An 11068-nucleotide genomic window follows, 5' to 3' on the forward strand; every position below is an offset into this window, starting at 1 on the left:
GACAAATTTTACATTTTCAAAACTGATTTTTGTAAATTGAGAAGATAAATTAAAAAGGGCAAAATTAAAATGGATGTCATTTTTTACCGGATCACAGAAGCCATCTATGTTGATATTTTATTAAAATGATATTTCACCCTCACATAATTATTCTCTATTATTATTTTTATTATTATTCTATCTCTCGTCAGCTATGGTTCAGTAATGATATACAGTTGTAGCGATTACGATTTTATAATTATTATAATATAAAAAAAAATTAAAATTAAAATTATTTAGAGTCTCCGAAAAATATTTAAATAATATTTTTTGAACTTAAAATTGGATCATTTATGAATTCCACCTTATAATTAATTGTAAATCTCTGAACATAGTTCGATTTAATATATTCTATCAAAATTTAAGATTTATAACATGTTAAATTTTAAAGTTTGAGAGATCGTAATTTTTTACTTTGATTGAACTACAAAATATATAATATATAAAATTAAAGTTCACTCCGATATTTATAATTAATTATAAAGTGAAACTCATATAATTTAGTTTTAAGTTCAAAAAATATCTTTTAAAATTTTTTCAGTATACCTGAAGAATTCTAGTCTTAAAAAAAATTATATTGTAATCGTTATAATTTCATAATTACTACATGTGTGTAGCACCTATAATTTTATAACTATTATAATGTATCCGATTTAGACAGGATATATAAATAAGATAATAAATGACAGTTATGTAATTTTACTAGACATCCTTTGATAAAAAGTTAATGTAAGGCGTTCCCTTGCCAATTCTCTTTTAACTTTTGCCCGATTAAAAAATATGAAAACTTTCACAGGCAAGTATGAGTTTCACTTTTGAAGATTTTTCAATCTGGTCTTCCAATTAATTTAAAATTACATAGAAAATGCGTGATGTAATTATTCTTTGACTTTCCCGTGTGGTTAGTTTATCCGACAAACTTATATGAGTTTAAGTTTATGAACAAAGTGAATACCATGTTTATGTTGTTTTGATATCTTAAAATAAATTAAATTAATAAGCTTAAAAGCTAATGAAGTTTGTTTCCTAAACAATCAAGAATAAAGTTTATGAATAATATATTATTTTAATATAATTTTACAATAATATTTCAAATTGAAGTCTGATAATAAATTCAACTTTAATTCAAATTAATAAGATTTTTAATAAATAAGTTCAAACCAATGAACAATCTTAAATACAATAAAGTTTAACTCAACTAAATTAATATATAGTCATATATGAACTAATGCTTGAAAATGATGTAATTTTAATTGTCCAAGTGATATGATGATCCTAGATAAATATAGATATATGCGACTAAAAATTATTGGTCAACAAAAGGCAAGAAGTGATTCGTCTAAGAGGCAAAAGTGAGATGCAAATTCACAATAATTACTCAGTTGTTCCTCTTCTTTGACTATCTTTCTCTCCATCTCCATTGACAAGGTGTCTATATTAACAAAGTTATATGCAATTTCTTATCACTTTATTAAATTTATAATTTCTAAACAAGAACCAAAATTTGAAAGCAGATGAGTTGATATTATAATTTAATATTTTTTCTAGATTTGTAGGAAAAGATTTATAATTAAAAATTGATGAACATTTTAATTTAATTTAAGCTAACAAAATTGATACCTTTGTTAGTGTCACCATGTAAATGGCCAACAATTTTTAAATAAAGTTTCGTTGTCTTCTAATATACTTATTATTATTTGAAAAAATATTGAATTAAATTAATTTTATATTCATTAGTGCAAGACTGCATATATGATTAAGTAGAGGAGAAAGAAATACAAAAATTGCTATAATAAAAATGGAGAACATAGCAGCAAACCAATTCAAGATACCAATTCGAAGCTCTAAATCGAGATTATGATCGAGAAAGAGTCCAATCTCCAATTTCAAGTTAACAACTCGTGCCTTCTTCATCGTCAACATCTATGAATTCTACAATTGTTGGGCGTGCTGTTACTACACATAGGTAGATCCACAACCTTAGCGGCCCCCCTAGTGCAGGTTTTACGGATATGGAGGGAGGTTCATGCAGGTACACAGGCCATAGGCACATGACGGGATAAACCCCAGGTCGTCAATTCCTAAAAATCGACCCCTGACTATTACGTCAGACGTGCTGTTACTACACATGTTACTGAGAGAGCAAGCTTACTGGTCCATTCCTCTTCTGTTGTACTGTACGCTAACTGTACACATTAACACTCCTCTAAGTAAGCATCCAAAGAAATCATAAAATCTCTCTGGAACAATCCAATGGCTAGCACATGAGGAGCGAGGCAGAAGAACAAGTCAAGGAAATCAGAGAAAAAGACAGAAGAACAAGTCAAGAGGTTGGTTAATTTTTGGAATTTGGTTCGTGGATCAAGAGTGGAGGTTCATTGATCATTGTGATCTTCTCCTAGACGACAAACTCTTCTCTTCAATTTATTCTCTAGAGTAAGGTATGAGATTTTTTTTTTTTTATAGTATTTCTGTTCTATTCTAGAATGGTATCAGAGCAATCAGAACGGAAGAAATCCCGTGTGCCGAGAAATCATGATTTTATCGTGATTTCAACATATCGCGAGCGTTGAACAGTAGCGCGAGATCTAACGTTGTTGTTGGGAGGCCAGCGACAGAGTTGTGAGTTACTGATTGTGTCGCTCACCGCAATAAGCGTCGTTGCAGAGGCGCATCGCGTCAGGATGGGAAATTGTGATAGCTTCGTGATTTCCACTGCAACCGGGCTCGCGTCACAGGCGGACACCGGCGATGACATTCTAGGGCAGACGATGACATCTCAGGTGGCTGGTGGCGCGCCTATGGCCAGCGACGTGCCCATGACCGGCGAACGCGAGAAACTGCCTCTCTCGATTTCTGCGTGGCGCGGGCATCGGTGATCACGTCAAGCCAGTGACTATCGGCGTCCGGCACCGAAAAGTGCCAGTGACTACCTCAGTGGGCTGGCGATTGGGCGACATGCATGGTCGGCGACCACGCATGTGTCATGGATCACGTTCGTCGCGACAGAGAAGTGTAGAGAAAAGATGTTATTTTTTAATTAATCAATTTCTTCCTTCGTCGAAAAGGAATTGTTTGATTTTAAAAATCAAAACAAAAGAAAAAGGTTAAGAGAAACAATCTGGTTCATTTGAATTAGACCAGTTTGGTTCATTTGAATCAAATTAAGTTGTATTTTAATCTGATTCAAATTATTAGTTAGTTTAATCGGATTAGTTTAGCCTAAATTAGAACTGGTCTGATTTAAATTAATTCATTTATTTAGATCAATTTGATTCAGACCAGATTGAATCTAATTGGGATAGTTTAATTGAATGAGTCTGGATTAATTAAAATTAGGCCAGTTAGATATATAGGGGTTGGATCTTTCCGGATATGATCAAATGTGTCACATTTGTTCTAATAGGTCAGATTTGATCAAAATTAGGTTAGACGGTCTAATGGGCCAAAATTGATCAAATAAGCTTTTGTTTGATTAATAGGTCTGAGTTTGAATTAAATGAGCTTAGGTTAAATAACAATAACTAGACATTCTGATTAGATCATTTCTAATAAGGATAAGGGACTAAGCTAATGCTTAGGATCTGATTTCTCAATTGACTAGTCTAGTGTGTCAGTCAATTGGAGCTCCTCAAATAAAGATTTTTTTTTTTATTTTCTTATAGATTTTATATGTTTGTTCTATGCATATATGTGAATTGAATTGAACTAGTTTTATTATTGGTTTGTAAGTTTTGTATTGACATTATTATTTTCAATTTCGCATGCCACGAATGATATACATGATGACTTGTCACGATGTGCGATGAAATGAGTTGAGGGAGATGATTCAAGAGATAGAGTATAACTCGATTCACGAAGTCAGGGGACATATTGGATGACTTGATCGATTATTCTAGAAACTCGAGGAGGAAGAGTTTCTAATCCTAGACTACTAGAGGATCTGGATTTTAATTCAATCATTACTAGGGCATCCCAAGGAGGTTGCACACCATGTATAAGGGTGCTATGAATGACGCATAATATATGCAGAGTTGTACATATAATTATTGTTAGTGCAATTAACACCAATGGTCAAACTCAGGTTTTAATAAATGATAAATGGTTAAAGTTGGGTTCTTTGTGATCCGATATCTTTACCAAGTATACAGGAATTTACGGGTCTAGAGGACCTAACACCATGCTGAAATCCAGTTAGGTCTGAGAATCTGATAACTAGCACAAATTCTAAATAAGTCAAGTAGTGACCCGATATCTGACAGGAAGTCTAGTTTGGTCTACGAGACTTGACGGCTGGCCAAAGTCCAATTGGGTCTTCAGACCTGACAACTGTCAAGAAGACATGGTGAGTCAAGAGGCAAATCAAGTAACTACAAATGGTAAGCAAGGTAAGACACTAGAAGAGAATGGTCTAGTGAGGGCGAGTCCCAGTTGGGATTGTAAGTATTGGTCCAATGTAGATCCATTTTGAAAATCTAAATTGAGACAATGACTAGATCCTAGTCTTGGTAAGACAATATCTAATTATTAATGCTATATTTTTATTGTGCTAACTCGATTTTGTAGGTTATACATTATTGTGTTAACCTTGTAATGCAGGCTAGAAAAAGGACTTTAGGTGCCCTAAAAGGGTCCAAACTAAGCGACTAGCTGCTGAGGTGGCACACTCTGATTGGCTAGCATACGTCAGAGTCCAGGCGCCCAGACTAGATCCAGGCGCTCGGACATGGATAAGTCAGCATCAAAGCAGGATCAGATAGGTCTCGATCCAGGCGCTCGGGGTGGTCCAGGCGCCCGAGGATGCCTATAAAAGAGCCTTCGACCAGGAGTCTCAAAATAACTTCTCTACGCTTATTCTCAACTATCTAGTTGCTCCAACTTCGTGTTATCACTCCGTTGCGACTCTACTACACCCGATTGCTGCAGTTAGACTATCTATCCTTTTCTTCACGTGTTGGGTAGCATTCACTTTAAAAGTCATTACTTTATTTGATAAAGGAAAGTGTAGGGTTGTTACACTTTCCTATGTCTCTTATTGTATTCAAATTACTCTTTCGGTGGTTCCGGAAGATAATTTAGTGGATTTCCCATCAATAGGTCCTAGGGACTAGGTCTTGAGTAGGAGTCGCCAAAGGCTCCGAAACAAGTAATCAAACACGTGCTTTTGTTTTTTCATCTTAGTTTAATTTTTCCATTGCGTACTTGATTTTAAAACAAAAGCAAAGTTTTTTAAAATCACGTGATTCATCCCCCCCTCTCTCTTACGTGCATGAGTGCATCAACCCTATAGTTATTGGAGAGGTGGTAAAGGGGGTGAATTTTCCTGCAAGTTAGAATTTACAATCTTTTGCTTTCTTTTTAGCAAAGACAACACGCACTAATTAAACGAAAATAAGTTAACATAAGAGAAATGAATAGACAGAGATTTTACTTAGTTACAACTAGGAGGTTGTTAGTCTAAGGTGTTGAAAGCACTAACAAAGTTTTCCTTTGACGTAGGCGGAGAAACCTCTTACAAAAATGAAAGTACAAACACTTTAAAACATAATTACAAGAAAAGTACGAGTGTGTGTTATTTGAAATGAAAATGACCGAAGTTCTATTTATTGCCCACTGGTCAAAAATAGTCTTTTGCTGACATGACAACTCCGAGCGCTTGGACCCGATCTGGGCACCCCTAGCGGTTTATTTACCTGCTTACAATGATTTGAGGATAAAACTTTATCCTCGCCCGGGCGCTTGGAATAGGTCCGAGTGCCTGGAGTGTTGCTGACATGGACATACGATGTCATCCGCAGCAACGGCTTGCCGAGGGGCCCCTGCTATGACAGGGGAGTCTGGGGCGTCCAGACCCTGTCCGGGCGCCCAGAGTCTGAGTGTTTGGACATGGTCCAAGCGCTTGGATAAGTCGACATAGTGTTGACTTGTCTGGTTTTCACTCTGTTCGCATGGGTGATACTTCGACCATTCAGAGTTGAGTTCACCCAAATCCAACTCCGACCTTCTCTCATTGAGCAGTCTTCCACTCTGACTTCTCTTCCCTCAGAAGTGCAACGTGCATCCTTCTCGCTCGACCAGTGTACTCTTCCATAAGTTCTCGTCCCTCCGATGCACCGAGCTCGTCGACTCACTTTCCGTGTCATCCTTCTCCTCCACTGCATCTTCCACTCGACTTATTGTATTCCTAAGTTTCTGCACTTAGTCACAAGGATCAAATACAACAAGATCTAACTTAACCTGGTTGATTATATCAAAACTTACCCGGGGCACTTATAATCTCTCCATTTTTATGTGTATTAACCCAAATTAAAGTTAGGATAAAATAAACATAGAATTTATTTAAAAAAATACATTGACAATTTAAAACATGAATTTTACAATTAAGTACTACTAAAATGTTATAAATTAATTAACTCCCCTTAACCCCCTAAATTTCCTTAACGCCTAAATTTCTCTCCCCCTTTTATCACATCAAAAATTAGGGGTAAATATCAAAAAAAATCCAAAAACATTTTCTAAGGGTAAGTAAAAATGTCCAATTTTGATAAAATTTTTCAAGAATTATTTTTGAATATCTAAATTTCTAAAAATTAAATATCATATTTGTCAAGAATAATTTAAAAATTATTTTTAATTTTAAAAAATTATAAAAAATTTTATCAACATTAAACAGAAATAAAAAGATCAGAGTAAAAATATTTATGACAAATAAATTTTTATTTTGATTAGTATGAATTTTTTTAATCAGAAATAATAATTTTTGAAGTTGAATATTTTAAAAATACAATCTGATAGCTAAAATTCATGATATTTTTTCTAAATATTTAAAATATAATGTTTATTCACAAAAGATTTAAAATTTTAAAGAATAATATCTCAATAATTTATACTTATAAAAATATTATTTTTGATAAATAATTCAGAATAAATCAAATAATGGTAAAAAAAATTTTAAAAAAAATTATTCGGACGGAATATATACTATATACTGTCTTATCATTATAAATTTTTTAATAAAAAATTCTAAAAGAAAGTTTGCACAAAAATAAAAAGAATATTCTAACCCAGCAAAACATTAAATTAGTGACAATTTAATCCAAACATAATTTTAAAACTCAATATAAATTCCTACCTATTAGATTAATTAAGAATTTTCTTGGAATATATTTTCTTATCACTTTTTTAGCTTAGTCCCTATGATATCTAAATATCAGTTAAGTCTTTGAGAATTTTTAGAATTTTGAATATGTGTGCATGAATGATCATTTTCCACTTTTTCTATTTGATCATTTAATTTTTCATTTTCAACTTTTAATTTGTCGAAATCTTCCCATCAATATGATTTTACTTAGGTTAATCTTAATTATAAATTTTACTTTATTTAATTTTTTATTTTCTATTTCTAATTTACAAGAACTTTTAGAAAATATTTTAATAAATTTATATAATTTATCGAGGGAGGTAGAGAACGTACCTCACTTACCGAGTCAATTTCATTGGTAGACACTCTCCTTTCATCGTTGCTTTCTTCTAAAGTGTCTCCTCCTTCGTCGATGCTCATCTCTGATGAAGTCTCATCGTCTTGTTGGCGACTTGCCATAAGTGCAAGTCCGGTGTAGACTTCAATCTCTAATTCGGATGATGATGCAGAGATTTTACTTGGTTACAACCGGAGAGGTTGTTAATCGTAGGCATTGAAAGCACTAATAAAGTTCTCCTTTGATGTAGATGGAGAAGTCTCTCACAACAATGAAAGTACGAGCACTTTAAAACAGAATTACAAGAGAAGTACAAGAATGTGTTATTTGAATGATGAGGATCAGGACTTTATTTATAGTCCACTGATCGAAAATAGTCATTTGATGATGTGACAACTCTAGGCCTTAGATCTGATCTAGGCACCCCTAGTGGTGCATTTTATCTGCTCGTAACAGCTACGCAATGGTCTGAGGATAAAATTTTATCCTCGCCCGAGCACCTAGAATGGGTCCGGGCGTCTGGAGTATTGTTGACATGGACATACACATCATCAACAGTAACGGCTCGCCGAGGCACCCTTGTTGTGCCAGGAGAGTCCGGGCGCTTAGACACGTCAATATAGTGTTGACTTATCCAGTCTTCCACTCCGGTCCCTTGGGTGATGCTCCAACTATCCATAATTGAGCTTACCCAAACCCAACTATGACCTTTTCTCCTCAAGCAATCTTCCACTTCAACTTCTCGTCCTTCAGATGTACCAAGCTCATCAACTCACTTCCCATGCCGTCCTTCTCGTCTACTGCATCTTCCTCTCGACTTCTTGTATTCCTAAGTTCCTGCACACTTAGACATAAGGATCAAATACAACAAGATCTAATTTAACCTAATTGATCACATCAAAACTTACTCAGGGTACTTACAATTACTACATTATATGCCTTAGGAGGATCTAGAAGTGGATCTGAATCAAGGTCATTCTGAAGTTGATCTACCTAAAATTATTTCAACCAAGTCCAGAATGAAAGGGATAATGTTGACCACTACACTAGTGTTTGCCCTAGTGAGAGTGGTGTTAGCTTATCTAGTTTATTAAAGTTTTGTTGTTGTTACTATCGTTATTTACAAACAGTATTAGCTTATTTTGTTTGTGAAAGTCATATGGTAAAAACTGTTGTTATGTAGGAAGAGTGCTATTTTATGAAAAAATTATGTTATATGTTGAAAAACTTAAAAATAATTAGTTCATGTTTAATTTAATGATTAATTTATTTAAAGATTAGTTCATTTTATTTCTTTTAAATGATTAGTTCATTTGATGGGATGTATATAATATAATTGATCAATGTTGATTATATTGGATCATACGAATGATGAGTCGAAACAAAGTTACCACTTGATTTTATAAGCCAACTTAAATTTACATTGAGTCAATCATTAATTACATACATATGAATTACATTGAATAATATGCTTATTTATGATAGATTATGACAATTAAGAACATCGTAATTGAACTCAATAAGGGAGATAAACTATATAGGGATAACTATAAAATATGACATCTCAAGATACAATATGTTCTTGAGGCTATAAATAAGTTTATGGGAGAAACCCGTTGATTGTTCTACAGCACAATAATAACGTGATCTTAATGCCTATAAGATATAGAAGAAAAAAGAACTCCATTGCTAAGGAAAGATTGATTAATTCAATAGTAGATAACCTAGTATTTAAGTATGAGTCATTATCATCAGCTCATATTGTTTAGGTTGCCCTGAGAGAAAAATATAGTGGAGTTAGCCTGAGTAAACTTCCTTAGCTAACAATTATATATGTTTGACAGCTATAAAAGTATTCGAATGTATCCATGACCCAACATATAAGGGAAATAACAAATATAATTCAATATTTAAAGGTTATTGGTCATGAATTGATTGATGAACAACAAGTTAAGGCATTAATCCATTCCCTTCCTGATTCTTGGGAAACAATGAAACAAAACCTTTTATACAATGAAAGTATCAAAACTTTCACTGATGTTTTACACTATGTTTAACTTGAGGCAGAGAGAATTGAATCCATAAGGATTTCTAGATAAGCTTTTATAGTTGAAGGTTTTGTTGGAGCATCAAGATCCAAGAATAAGAAAAAATTATTCAAAAAAGGAAAGGGAAAGGGAAAGGGAAAGGGAAAAGAAGTTGGCGCTGCTGCTGAGCAAGACCCAATCAAGAAGAAAGAAAAGAAGTATGGAAAGAAACCTAAAAGCAAGTTAACTTGTTATAACTGTCACAAGAAATACTATTTTTTTGGGAATATATTGAACCAAAAAAGGTAGATCCATGTTTATTTTTTTCATGAGAATTATGTTGTTAGTTCAGTGTTGTTAGCTGATTCTTATCCTTTGTGGATTATAGATTCAAGAGCAACGAATCATATATCTCATGGTCAAGCTACATACGTGGAGTACCATCAGATACTAGCTGGCAACAAATGGATATATGTGGGCAATAATGCAAGGATTGAAGTCAAAGGAGTTAACACTTGCAAACTCAACCTACATGGTGGGCGTACTTTATTTCTATATGATGTCCTGTATGCTCCTGAGATTTGACTGTATTTGGTTTCCATTATTAGTTTTCTTAATTTGGATTATTGTATAAACTTTTACAGTCATTATGTCGAATTAAGTATTAACTCTGTGTTAATAGGATATGGTTATATATCAAATAGTTTTATGATTCTTGATATAGAACTAGATATTAATTATGACATTAATGGTTGTTTTCAAACATTGATCTTACTAGGGATGCTGATGTAAATGATGATGTTTGGCATGCTAGATTAGGATATATAGGATAAGAACGAATGAATAGATTAGCCAAAGAGGGTCCGCTCGACACTTATGCTAAAGTTAACTTGCCTATATGTGAGTATTATCTTGCTATAAAATCAGCTAGGAAACTATTTGGTAAGGCTATTAGAGCTAAATTACCATTGTAATTAATTTATTTGGATATTTGTAGTACAATGAATGTGAAGGCTAGACATAGAAGTTCTTATTTCATTATATTTATTGATGGCATCACACATTTTGGTCATGTATATTTGGTTTATCATAAATCTGAAATATTAGATTGCTTCAATCGTTATTTAAACAAATTTGAGAATTAATTGGAATGTAAGACTAAAATTTTACGTACTGCCCGTGGAGGTGAATATTTATTTGATCAGTTTAAGATAATATGTAATAAGGAAGGGATTATTGGATAACTAACTATCCATGTAACTCTACAATAAAATGGAGTTGTTGAAAGAAAAAAATTAAATTCTTCTAGATATGGTTAGGTTTATGATGACTCAAGCTAATTTACTAATTTCTTATTGGGGATATATGTTATTAGTAACAATCTATATATTTAACCGATGCCTTCTAAATTTGTTCCATCTACTCCATATGAACGTTGGACAAGTATAAAACTAGATTTGAGTAATCTGAGAACTTAAGGGTCAACTGCTTATATTTATCATAAGATTCACAAATATGAAAAAT

Source organism: Zingiber officinale, chromosome 3A, assembly GCF_018446385.1.
Source record: "Zingiber officinale cultivar Zhangliang chromosome 3A, Zo_v1.1, whole genome shotgun sequence".
NCBI lineage: Eukaryota > Viridiplantae > Streptophyta > Magnoliopsida > Zingiberales > Zingiberaceae > Zingiber > Zingiber officinale.